At 33.6% G+C, this 14,290-nt stretch overlaps 2 protein-coding genes across 7 annotated transcripts in view; one reads left to right on the forward strand and one right to left on the reverse strand.

Annotated features, from left to right (window-relative positions):
- The window catches only part of LOC107694433 (polycomb protein SCMH1-like), a 35,621-nt gene extending 31,293 nt beyond the window's left edge, over positions 1-4,328 (reverse strand). For both annotated transcript variants that reach the window (XM_016494124.1, XM_016494123.1), the window contains exon 1: positions 4,222-4,328. The gene's annotated coding sequence lies outside the window, so the exon portion shown is untranslated. The remainder of the gene's footprint in view (positions 1-4,221) is intronic.
- Positions 4,329-5,382: 1,054 nt separating this feature from the next.
- The window catches only part of LOC107694434 (cyclin-dependent kinase-like 5), a 65,351-nt gene continuing 56,443 nt past the window's right edge, over positions 5,383-14,290 (forward strand). For 4 of the 5 annotated variants that reach the window (XR_001634871.1, XM_016494125.1, XM_016494129.1 and 1 more), the window contains exon 1: positions 7,901-8,013. The gene's annotated coding sequence lies outside the window, so the exon portion shown is untranslated. Of the gene's footprint in view, positions 5,402-7,900; positions 8,014-14,290 lie in introns of those variants that run through there. The other variant, XM_016494127.1, reaches the window with a different exon arrangement.

The following is a 14,290-nucleotide window of genomic DNA, read 5'->3' on the forward strand; positions in this document are numbered from 1 at the left end:
AATCTTATTTAATTTCACTAAATTGCCAAGGCAACTTGAAGTTCCTAAAACAACTAAAAACAGTAGAAAAATGTTTATTACTTGAAATAAATAAAAAATTACATTAAATATAAAAAGTAAACTTATTTTATTTCAGATAGTTGCCAAGACAACATTTCTCATGTTTGTTTAGTTTATCTTGAAGTACTAAAAGAACTAAAACTAAAACCGTAGAAAATATTTTCATTACTTGAAATAAAATAAACATTAACTGAGATAAACAATTTATTTTTATTTCAGATAGTTACCAAGGTAACATTTCTCATGTTTATTTAGTTTAAATTAAAATACTAAAATACCTAAAACTAAATACACGAAAAAACGAATAAAAATTACAAAAACACACAATAAATTTACGAAAAATATAAAAATAAAAACCAATTCAAAATATCAGTAAAAACGATTACAACTATATTATCAATAAAAATAATAAATAAAATAAACATTAACTAAAATAAAATAAAATATAAAAAGTTTAAACTTATTTTATTTCAGCTAGGTGCCAAAGCAACATTACAAATAATGCAACTAAAACTATAAAAACTATATAGACATTTAAAAAAAAAAATAGAAAACACACAACAAAATTACTAAATCTTTCAAATTAAAATAAAAACAGGAAACTTTAAAAATAAATATAATTCTAAATAGTAACAAAAACTACAATAGTATATCAATGATATTAAAACAACAGGTGAAAGGAAGGAGCTTGTGGTGTTTGGGTCCAAGACATGTTTTGTAGGCTGACTGGGAACAACACAAGCGTAACAAGTGGGGGAGAAAATCCCAAAAAAGTACAAAAATGATCAGTAAAATTCTTTGGGAAGTCGTTATACCTTGTATGAGTGAAGTTAGTTGTTTTAGTCCAATGTGATTACATTAACTAGCATTAATGACAGGAACACAACATGAGGGTTAATGTAACAGTTTACATAGAAATGTAATGGCTATGCAAATATTCACTTAGTTGCAATTTATTGTAAAATGGTTATGTAAATACTAGGGATGTAACGATTCACTCAACTCATGATTCGATTTGATTCACGATTTTTTTTTTTTACAAAATGAGATTTAATACGAATTATAAATTAAATGTGTCCTTTTATTATTGCTTGGACAAAATGCTGCACATTTCTTTGTGAAATTGAAATATAACACTATAATAATATACTAATATAGCACTTGCATATTACTGCTCTTTTGTTGGTTTTGATTGCTTCTATTGTCCTCATTTGTAAATCGCTTTGGATAAAAGTTCCCCTCAGACATACATTCATATAAACGACCCCTAATTGAATCACGATTTGTTTACCATCTCAACTGATTTGAATCGTCACATATTTGAATCGATTTTCAACCGGCTCGCGGTTAATCGTTACATCCCTATTAAATACTGTCCAACAGTTTAACTTAAAAAATGTACAATTACTGTAAAAATAATTTTATGCTCAAATTACACAAACTCGCTCTGCTCATTTTTAAATGAGATCCACTGCGTGCAAAAAAAGGTTGTAATTATAAATCGTACAATAAAATAGCACAATCTCAACTTATTAATGACATCTGCTGTCAAATATTTGAATATAGAGATTTTTATCTATTTTTTTTTACTGCATATTTAATATAAATACACTGACTTAGGGGAAAAAATACTTATATAATTGTTAGTAAATTTGACAAATAATTACAAAGAAATGGCAAGTAATGCATTCAATTAAATATCCTAAAATAATATTTTCTTGTAAAACATACTCCAGTAATCTTTACTTTAAAAACCCATTTTTTACAGTGCAAGAATAAACTTCTCCTGTTATGGTCAGTTTTTGTGTGGAGTTGATCGTCTGAGATCAAAGGATCCTTAATTAAAACAACAGCTGTACAGCAGCTCTAATGATGTGTGCGGGGTCAGAGGTCATCGCTAATTGATTCTCCTGCGAACGAGTCGTTTCCCCACAGACTCTTGACCCAGTGATGACTGCGAACCATTTCTGAATCACACTTCATCTGCTCATATTTCAGCTATAATTACACACGTGTGTGAATAAAACTGTAACACTAGTGAAACTGGGAATAAATACAATCAGAACTTCCTTAAAATTCATAAAAGAATCATTCGGTTCATTCACCAAAATTATAAACTAAATATGCATGAATCTCATTAAATGCAATTTTCACCTCAAATTCAAAAGAAAAAAAAATGTAAATTATTTTTATTTTACAAATATAAGTAAACATCATGGTAGTACTTGTTGTACTCAGTTTAATTTATGTTGCATAATTTATGTTGCATTGTAGCATTTTTGCAAAAAATCCTAATAGTCCTTAAAACAGGCTTCATTTATCATGTTTTTCCCCCTTTTGATTAAGAGTGATTCTTAGCTTTAAGACATTTGATAACTTGCTTTTATACTTAAGCTTGAAAGAATCTGTACGCAGCGCTAAAAAAACACATTATTCAATGCAAATCATTAGGCAAATGACTCAAATATTCCACACAACACACACACACTCACACTCACACTCACACTCACACTCACACTCACACTCACACTCACACTCACGAATCGGCTCAAACTGATTGACAGGTGGGCGGGGCTTAGTGTCGTGATTGGGTGTGGTGGGCGGAGTTTGTCTGTGTTTCTCTGGCTTTTCATCATTCATAACAGCAAACACGTGCTCAGGACTGCTTTTATTTGCATGTTTGATTTCAAGCGGTTTGCATCATACCCTGCCTGCTCTCTCTCTGTTCTCCATCACAGACCCGCTCCAGACTAAACACAACAACCTCCACCCGATCAGCAGAACATTTACATCACAAACACACACCTGCACACATTCATTTATCATGCAGACCAGCTCACAGCTTCTACATTCATTTAAAAAACGACAAAGATTCTGAAAGTTCCGTACAATGTTTGAAGGAGATTCTATATTCATTTATATTAAAAAAAAATCCCCACCAAAGTATTACAGTTATCAAACATGTAAACAAATATGTGATCCCTTATAGTTGCTATGGATTTTTTATTTATTTTTATATATATAACAAGAATTAAGACATTTATAATAAACATATCTAAAAAAAAACATTGTCAATAAATATTATTAATCATTATATAAACAAATGATATACATAAATACACATGAAATGCATTATAATTACAAATATATATATATATATAATTGTAATTATTTTTAAATATATTGCATGTATTTATACATATAGTGGTGCATATAATATTTTATTATAATATTATAATTATATAAATATTATAATTTTCTTATTTGTAAGTCGCTTTGGATAAAAGCGTCTGCTAAATGACTAAAAGTAAAGTAAAGTAATATATAGTAATTTAAAGGTGTAATATAAAATACAATTGTAAATAATCCATTGAAAACACTTGAAGAAAGAAAAACTATTATAGACAGCAGCTGTTAAGGCAGAATATCAAAACCACATAAAATGACTAATTAATGTATTTGTATTTTTATCCTTTAGCTCGTATCCTGGTACAGAGATGGTAATAGATACTATGCTAATCTGATTCATAATCTATAAATTATTAATTAGCTACTATATTAATTTTTCAAGGGGTTTTTACATTGAGTTTCTAAATAGTTCAAATAATAGCATGTCGGAAAAACCACGGTATCACCGCGGTACCAAATACATGGTAAAACTGTGGTTCGTGCGTAAACTTTGAAAATGTTATCTTTTTTTTTTTTTTTTACTTTTAAAGGGGTAATAAACGGATAATACTGATATAATAACACAACAAAAAAAAACGCAAAAAATCAAAAATAAAAACACGACAGATAAATAATTCAAGAGTGAATATGAGTGTGTTTACAAACGCCTGAGATTGACAGCTGACATAAAGCAAGCGTCATCAGCGATGACGACACACACCTGATCAGACACATCATCAACAATATGATCAATACCGACCAAAAACACAACATCTGCGCGTTATTTGACCAGCCTCGTCAGGATCCACAGACACTTCAGAAATAACAACACGGATAATCGCCACCAGCACAGAAAGTGCTGAACATCAGGCAAAATAAACGCCGAAATGATCACATCTAGTCTTTAAAAGAGCTCTTCGTTGTCATCTGATATAACGACTGATATCATAACGCGCGGAGGAAAATACAATAAGTGCAGGAATGTCGACCAACCTTCGCGATTTTGTCGAAATGTAGACAGAATTCAGCACTTTTCGCAGCTCTCCGTCGCCATGTTTGGGTCAGAACTGCGCATGCGCAGACGCACAGCAGCTCATACGCACACGTTTGTTATCCTGCATTGTGAAAATCTATTACTGAATTTATTAAAATTAATGGAGTCGTAAGCATCGTTTACATTAAGCTTATTATAATTATTTAATTAATAATTAATTGAGTATAGCCAGTTATAACGTACGCAATTTGTACATACTAAGACTGTTTAGTCAGTTAATGAAGATGTTTTTATTGTTTTAATACATGCCAGTGAAGTTTTATCGTGTTCACTTGTTTACGTGACTAGTCTGCTAACAAAATATGTTCTAAGACCGTTTTGCTATTGTTCCCATTTGAAAGCGTTATTTCTTAATGTTTTCTGAACCCTTATTTATTTTCCTTCTTTCTTTCTTTTGTATTTTGCCAATTTGAAGGGAACATTCCATTTTAGAATGTTGTAAACATTAAAAGAACGTAACTTTTAAACGTTACCTGGACGTTCTGAAACAAATAATAACGCTTGAAAAATTCTAGTTAAACATCTCTAGGCTACTAAAACATTTCAGGAATAAAACGTTGCAGAAATTATATATAAATAGCGTTTTTGTCCTGACGTTTTGAAAACGTTATTGAAGACCAGGTGACTCTGAACGAACGTTTTATTAATGTTACGCTTGTTCATAATTTTGAGAGAACCTTCAGAACGTTAGCTGAATTTCTGAGAACGTTTCTTGTTGGAATTTTAATTTATTTTATTTTATTTATTTATTTAGTCATTTAGCAGACGCTTTTATCCAAAGCGACTTACAAATGAGGACAATAAAAGCAGTCAAAACTAACAAAAGAGCAACAATATATAACTGCAAATGACAAGTCTCAGTTAGCCTAACGCAGTACACGTAGCAAGGTATTTATACATATACACACACACACACACACACACAAAGAAAAACAAGTAGATTGAAACAAAAAAATAGAAAGCTAGTGTTAGTTTTTTTATTTTACACTTTGGGGCACAGAAATCACAAAAATATTCTAATTTAGGCTACTTCTGATATAACACAGTTTTAAACTTAGTGTTTAAAAAAATAGCAAATCATTTGTGTGTGTGTGTGTGTATGTGTGTGTGTGTGTGTGTGTGTGTGTGTGTGTGTGTTTGGGTGTGTGTGTGTGAGTGTGTGTGTGTGTGTGTGAAATACATAATACGTCTTTGTAATAAAGTGTATGTAAAATTTTGAGTGATAAACTGTGTAAAACAATCAACATAACTCCTAAAGCCAATTTTGGTAATATCTACTCGTTGTGAACATTAGAGAATGTCAACATTGATTTCTTCCAAACGGAGACTACATTATTAATGCAATTTTTTTTTTTTTGTCAACCATGCATTTTATAATGATTTCATGTGTGTTTTCTCTCTGTTGTTCTGGTTCTTCTTTTCCTCAGCATTGCCTGTGTTTGGGCCCTCTGTTGTGCGGTTGTTCCTGGCGTGTAGGTGGCTGACATCAGGCTGTCTGGCGATGAGTTTTTATAGTTGTGGTGTGGGTGTATCTCTTTGACATTAGAAGATGAGGTAGACTAATACATGAACTACATCTCAGGGCTTCATCGGATGGATGTGATGTAACACAGCGTGAAAACTTAGAAACAATAATCTACTTGTTGACTTTAAGAGACATTTGGGCTGTGAAGGTCAAGATGCTGATTTCCATCATTCAAAAGCAAATAATCATCTTGACCTTCACATTGATTTAAATTCATCTAATCCATAATACAAGTCCTTTTTTTCCAAAACCAGGTGCAGATTGGATTTAAAATAGCATCATATTCAAGGGACTGAAATGAAAGCAGAATAAAACTCTTAAAATCTAACTAAAATTAGGGATTTTATTTTATTTCTCTGTGTACACATCTGTCACTAACAAAAAAGGTATTGTTTTTGCAAAAAGTATATTTTTTCATAAAGTATTTTATCTATCCATATTTCCATCTCTCCATCGTCTGACATCTTAATACTCGCGGTTCTTCATTAGTCCACTAGGTGGTGTGAGCGACAGGTGAATATATTGAATACATTAACTAATATATTCAGAGTTTTGTCAGTGTCATACAAGTTAATTTTTAAATATATATATACAATATATTAATTTAACATTGATTATAACCAGAAATGTTTCTTGAGCAACAAATCAGCATATTAGAATGATTTCTGAAAGAAGTAATGATGTTGAAAATTCAGCGTTGCATCACAGGAGTAAATACAATTTTAACATATATTCACATAAAAAACATTTATTTTAAATTGTAAAAATATTTCACAATATTTCTATTTTTACTGTATTTTTGATCAAATAAATGCAGCCTTGGTGAGACTTTTTTTTTTTCATTTTAAAATATTAAAAATGAAATAATTATTCTGAACCAAACTTTACCATCACACAAATGAATTATATTTCAAAATATATTTGCATAGAAAACAGTTATTTTAAATTGTAATAATATTTCACAGTATTACGGTTTTTACTCTATTTTTGTTAAAATAAATGCAGCCTTGGTGAGACACTTTTTCCAAAAATATAAAAAAAATATATTTAAATAAATTAATTATTCCAAACCAAACTTTGCCACCACACAAATGAATTATATTTTAAAATATATTAAAATATAAAACAATTATTTTAAACTGTAGGCTAATAATATTTCATGATGTTACAGCTTTTACTGTGTTTTTGATCAAATAAATGCAGCGCTGATGAGACTTATAATATTACAAATATATGAATTGCAATCATATTTCATGGTATTACTTGTCATTGATGTAATTTTTAAATATATTTATACATATATTTCAATTTACAAATTCACTGAAATGTGAAAAGAAAATACTAAATAAAATCATTATTTCGCACTACATATATTATATTATATTATGTTAGGCTACTAGATAAAGGTGTGTATGTATTGTGATAATAGACTCTAGAGATAAAAAACTCTAAGAATAAGTTAAGTTTTATTCATTTTTATTTTATTCATTTTATTATCAAGTTCTTTTCGATCATTTAGATCTGTGGTTCCCAACCCTGGTCCTTGAGGCACCCCAACACTGCACGTTTTGCATGTCTCCTTAATCAAACACACCTGATTCAGGTCATCAGCTCATTAGTAGAGACTCCAAGACCTGAAATTGGTGCATAGAAAGGAGACATGCAAAATGTGCAGTGTTGGGGTGCCTCAAGGACCAGGGTTGGGAACCACTGATTTAGATCATTGAGAATAGTTGAGGGTGTACTGTAGAAGAATTTATCCGAACGCATTTCTTTGATTAGCCAACATGAGATAAATAAGTTAATTAATAAATAATATATATATTTTTTTAACGGTCAATATTTGTAAATACATTTATACATATATTTCAATTTACAAATTCACTGAAATGTGAAAAGTAAATACTAAATAAATCATTATTTCGCACTACATATATTGTTATATATTGTTTTTTAATAAAAATGCATCATATTACAGTGTTTCTCTTATATGATGTTACTGTGTGTCACGCCCATATTGAGCTACCGGTCTTCCGATTGGTTTAGATCCCTGAAGGGGCGTGTCTGCTACAACGTCAATCACTGGAATCGGCTTCAATGACGCCAGTCTGAAAACTGTTGCTGTTGTCGCGGTGCGTTGAGACGCACATCGGCGCGTTTGTTTGGGGATGTGCGTGATTTACCCGCGTCCTGACCACCGGAACGCGTGAGTACTCGGCTCATTTTCTGACGCGTGCGTGATTTGAGCGCAGCGCTCTGACATGCTGTTATACTGCGGTGTTGTGGTATTTGTGTGTTGTTATAATTACAGTGTGTCAGGGCTGCTGTGCTGGAAGTGCGCTTTAGCTCCGTGTTTCTATGTGCGTGTGACTCCCACGCAGCGCGGATCCGCTTCACTGCGACGCCAAAGCACAGAAACGCACGCAGACACCGAGATGCGTTCATGTGCGTGACGGAGTCTGTCAGGCATCGCTGCTTTAGTCATATATGACCAGATAGAAGCATCAGCTCAGTCTACTGAGTACTCTAAATCTGCTGTCGTGTTACATACACTGATCGGGGATTGTTGCAGGGTGTTTCTGCAATTAATGGTGCTTAAAACACTCTCACAGTTTAATTGTATTTGTTTACTAACAATGTCCAGTGAACATAAGTGACCCTGGAGCACAAAAGCAGTCTTAAGTCGCTGGGGTATATTTGTAGCAATAGCCAACAATACATTGTATGGGTCAAAATGATCCATTTTTCTTTTATGCCAAAAATCATTAGGATAATAAGTAAACATAATGTTCGATGAAGATATTTTGTAAATTTCCTACCGTAAATATATCAAAACTTAATTTTTGATTAGTAATATGTATTGCCAAGATCTTAATTTGAACAACTTTAAAGATGATTTTCTCAATATTTAGATTTTTTTGGCACCCTCAGATTCCAGATTTTCAATAGTTGTATCTAACCAAATATTGTCCTATCCTAACAAACCATACATCAATGGAAAGCTAATTTATTATTTAAAAAAATGACCTTTATGACTGGTTTTGTGGTCCAGGGTCACATATATGAATCACATGGCAATTCTGCCATTTCCAGCACATCTCAAATCATGTATTATGTAACATCGTGAGATGGAAATTACATAAAAAAAAAATTTTGGAATTGTATCATGGCATCCTAATGTTATGGATACAATTTTATGTAGGCAAAATGCGCCTAATTAAATAATGTTTTCATACATTAGCATAATTTGACAGAATTACAGCTTGTTTGGAAATTTCAAGTTTTGGATGAGGATAAATTCAAATCTAGGCCTATAACAGGCATGTGACGGAAAGAAATTTACAAGACAGTTTTGTTGTGATTGTCATGTTACAAAAAGAAAAAAAAAAACATAATTTAGGAACATAAAAGTGCTAAACAAAAATCAGCCTTTAATGTCTGTTGCTCAAATTTGCTATAGACCTTATAAACGTCATTTTCTGTTTTCCGGTTTGTATTTCCACAGCGTTAAGGTAAAGTCATACAAATGTATTAATCATTTTAAATTCTACAACATTATATTACAATGCACATGATAACTGTAGTTACGTCTACAATATAAATCCACTTCACCAGCTAATTACTCTTCAACAGTAATGCCATAGAAATGCAAAAACATAAGTTCAAAGACAAAATTAGTTTCTCTGACACATAAGGCTATAACAGTAACACATTTAAAGCTGTTTTGAAATCTATCTAAATGGTGTAAATTTAACTGTAAAAGTTTATTGTAATTTTAACTTGAAAAGACTGTAAAGATGCTGTGGTAAAAATTCGTTAACGTTACTTTACTTACTTAATTTACTTTATATGCTGTGAAACTATAGCCAGATATTTCATGTAGTTTTACAGCGAAATACTGTTAAATGTACAGTTTTTGGAAATGGAAAAAAAAAAAAAGTACATCGACATTCCCAGAATTCCCTGTGTGACACATTTGGTGCTTTTTCGTTTAAATAATTTTGTTTCTTCATAGTTATGTTTCTTCTTGCGTTTTTAAGTTTGTTTCTTTTTTGTTTTTACTTAGTTGTTACAAAACAAGTTTTTAGTACTTTGGTATATTAACGTTATATCAGTTAATGAGATGTGTATATATATATTTATTTATTTATAAAACTGTAAATTTAAGTTAAAATCGTAAAATTTAAAATATAGCTACTGTATTTTTAAGGTAAGATTCTGGTAACCACAGCTGCCTTTTTTACAGTAAAATTGCATTATTTATTTATTTTTATTTATTTATTACATTGTAATATTAGGTGGCCAGACTGGTGTTTTTTACTTTTAACTTGTAGATGAAAAGCATCTCTCAAACAGTAAAGCTTGACGCTAGGAACACAAAGATCTCGGGTTACATTGTCAGGGAAGCCACGAACCTGACAAAATGAAAATGAAAGTTTTACAGCATTTTTTTTTCTCATGCATGATAGGGATTTTAATAAACGCAGCTTCTATGGGTGAACTGAACACCATAACATTGCTATTAAATGACTCTCATTCCTCTGATTCTGACAAGTGAACGGGTGTTTTGCATCTGATAAGTTGTCTGAGGTTGGAATCAGATATTTTGAGCCTGCATCCCTCATGTTTTACATGTCCGTTCAGCTTTTGAGGTCATGATGACCTTGTATGCGCTCAGTCTGGGCTCTGCTTGCGTTGAAGTGGACGGAAGTCATTGATTCTCTTCAGCTCTTAGAGAAGAATCCTCTGTTATTGTCTCTTAAAGGTGCATTACGCTGCAGGGTTTTACTTCAAAACAACCTCTTATTTGAATGAAGTTAAAGGTGAAGTGTGTCAGTTTATTTGGATGTTAAAATACTTTCTTGTATGCTAGCTTAAAGGAATTGTTCACCCAAAAATAAAGTTTGCTGAAAATGTTCTCACCCTCAGGCAATCCAAGATGTAGATGAGTTTGTCTCTTCATCAGATTTGGAGAAATGTAGCTCACCAATGGATGCTCTGCAGTGAATGGGTGCCGTCAGAATGAGAGTCCAAACAGCTGATAAAAACATCACAATCCACAAGTAATCCACACCACTCCAGTCCATCAGTTAATGCTTTGTAAAGCCAAAATCAGAGTGTTTGCATGAAACAAATCCATCATTACGACATTTTTAACTTCAAACCGTTGATTACGGCTAAAGCATGAGTCCATAATCCATAATGTTGCTTCCTCCAGTGAAAAAGTGATCTGGTCTGAATCAGGAGAGAAATCAAGCCAAAACAGCTCTAAACAAATATGTGGATGGATTTTGATGTTAGAGACAACAGGAGATGGACTTTTTTCAGTGGACTTTTATTACGGATTATGAACTCGTATTTTGCCTAGAAGCAATGGTTTGAAGCTAAAAACATCTTAATGATGGATTTGTTTCATACAAACACGCATCTTTTGTCTTCTCCAGATGTTAACTGATGCACTGGAGTGGTGTGGATTACTTGTGGATTATTGCGATGTTTTTATCAGCTGTTTGGACTCTCATTCTGACGGCACCCATTCACTGCAGAGCATCCATTGCTGAGACACTGATGCAATGCTACATTTCTCCAAATCTGATGAAGGGACAAGCTCATCTACATCTTGGATGGCCTGATTATGGCCTTTATTGACTTGACCAATGGCACGAGTTTGGGGCGGGACTATCTGTTTGGCTAAACAATGGAAGACGTGGGGAACGTGTGGTAAACCTTTTTGAAACTCTTTATTTCAGTTACTGAAATGACACAGTTCAGCCTTAAAATGCAGTATTTTAGTGTAGTTACTAAGTAAAATAAACAGTTCTCAAATCTGATCTGAGAAGACAAACACACTTTCACACAAATAAAGAAATTCAGTGTCAGTTGGACAATGCATCGTCTTTTCAGGAATGACAAAAATCTTTGAAAACAAGCAGAAATGCAAATGATTTCAGAAGGCTGGCCATTGTTTTCTCTTCTGAAGGCGTTTATAGTCGTTTTTCCCCTTGTCCTCCTTCCGTGTCCTCATTCTGTGCGTCTGACTCTGGGGACCGAACCCAGAAACACACGGTGAGTTTAGACACGTGTCAGCAGGTGCCGTCCAGTGTGCTCTAAATCCAGAAGATTCGTTCCTTTCTAGCATTTGACTCTCTTCGTAAGCAGTAACAGGTGGCTCGGTGTCCAAACGTCACACTCAAATCACCTTTTAACCCCGTTTTTGATGTCCGCTCATAAACCTCATCCCATTCTTATCCAAATCTGTGGCAGATTCATGGCCAAAAGCATTTGTGCTGCAAAAACCTGCGAAGCGGCCTTATTTTCTTTAGCCGGAGAGTTTGCTGGTCTGCTCTTTCTGACATTTATAGGCTGACGGCTGTATTTTTAGCTATTTTCATAGAGGTTTGATTGAATAGAGCTCATACGCAGTAAAAATCAGGCTGCTTTGGCATTTTATTGTTCATTTGTTTGAGACGGGATGACCTGCGTCGAGCTCTCAGCCGTGGCATTGACTCTCTCAGAGAGCTTCATCAAGGGTCATGAAGACACAAATCCATTTCTTGAACGAACTTTGGCTTTAAAAAAAATCAGTCCTTGAGAACTTATTGAATAAACTTTATTAAATGGATAATATTCATATTAAAGCCTGACCGATATATCGTTTAGCCGATATTATCGGCCGATATGAGCCTGTTGCCGATATATCGTATCGGCGAATATGCCACCGATATGAAATTTTTTTTTTACAGAACATATAACGCAGATTAAATGCTTCTGAATGGTGTAATTACTTAAGTTGTCCAGCAGAGCTCGCTCCATTGTTTGCTACTGGCGACCCAGGTCAGTGTAGTGTAGGATGAATGGATGGTTCAATTTTAACAGCAGATTCAGTGACGTTAGAGACTAGAGTTGATCTGCGCATCACGGAACGCGTCTGCGGCGCATTAAAGCCTGTGTTACGGCCACCGGAGCTGATCGCGGCCATTCAGTCAATACTGGTGTTTATACCGGCTGTGCCGCGGCCCAGAACTCATGCTTATCACATTGGTCACATCATGTCGCGCCGCTCGCGTCCGGTGTAGAATAGAACCCATTATAATCAGTGATGTTGACGTTGTCACAGAGTTGGAGAGACTCAATGCTATGTATATAAACAGCAATGTCCCCGTCTTTTACTCTCACAATGAGCTTATCATATTCATTTGCTACATTAGTAGGGCCCTATGATTTCCACGATGCAGAAAACATATGTAGGCTATATACTGTATTCTATATACAGTACCAGTCAAAAGTTTGGACACACGAATGGGAAGTGTGTCCAAACTTTTGACTATACTGTACTATAATATAGCCTACACATAAAGAATATCGGCCGATATATCGGTATCAGTCTTTTTTTTACTCCCTAATATCGGTATCGGCATCGGCCCCCAAAAAACCCATATCGGTCGGGCTCTAATTCATATTAGATGAAAAGCTTAACTTAATGTTTCTTTGGCAAAAAACAGAAATAATCTGAAGCAATAGAACTAAAAATCAAAAGTTGAGAAAACTTAAAAGTTTAAGGCAACCAGCTTCAGCAGATTTTTGAGTTTTCCCAACTTTTTGTTGTATAAGCGGAAAACAACAAGTTGGGAAAACTCAAAAATCTGCTGAAGCTGGTTGCCTTAAACTTTTAAGTTTTCTCAACTTTTGATTTTTTTGCAGTGTACTTGAAATAAATAAAACCTAAATCTGAAGTAAAACTAATAAAAATGTTAAACCTAAAATGCTACATTTTCAATTGCCAAATTCCACAAACAGGTTTAAATATGCAATCTTTGATCATATTCTGAATTAGAAAATCATAATTAGGGTTGGGTACCGAAACCCGGTACCAATATGGCACGGTACCTATGTAACCGGTATGTACTAGAACCGAATCCGAACGCAGATTTCGGTGCCTCATTTCGGTGCCATGCCTGAGCGATCGATTGAAATATTTGTCCTCTGGTTCTCCGAAACGGACGTAAGAATCATCATCACCGGCACCACACGTGAAAAACAATTTCCCGACTGAGAAAATGCACGTGAACTCAAGTCGGAAAGCTCTAATAATACAAATCCAACACATCTTTGTAGTAAAAAGAGTGTCCATGTTGTTTTCACATTCAGACTTAAAAGCACAACTCGGGAAGTGAGAGCATCCGAGGAGCGCATGAATGCAATAATTACACTTGCTCTGATGGCAGCAGGGTAGCCTTCCATTAACTAAGCTAAACATGCTTAAATTAAAATGCCTAAAGCTAAACCTCCCTTGTATTCACATTTCTAAACCTGTTGTCCAACAAAAGAGAAAATTATAACCTTTTTACTCCACAACACCAGTCAAATGCTTCCTTTTGTGATCTGATGAGGCTTCTTGTCACAGAATGAGGCAGAAAATATGTTCCATATGCTACTTTAAAAAGAATACATCGATTAGCAATAGATTATAAATTAGGGTGACC

This window comes from Sinocyclocheilus anshuiensis, unplaced genomic scaffold (genome assembly GCF_001515605.1).
Source record: "Sinocyclocheilus anshuiensis isolate Anshui unplaced genomic scaffold, SAMN03320099.WGS_v1.1 scaffold1826, whole genome shotgun sequence".
Taxonomy (NCBI): domain Eukaryota; kingdom Metazoa; phylum Chordata; class Actinopteri; order Cypriniformes; family Cyprinidae; genus Sinocyclocheilus; species Sinocyclocheilus anshuiensis.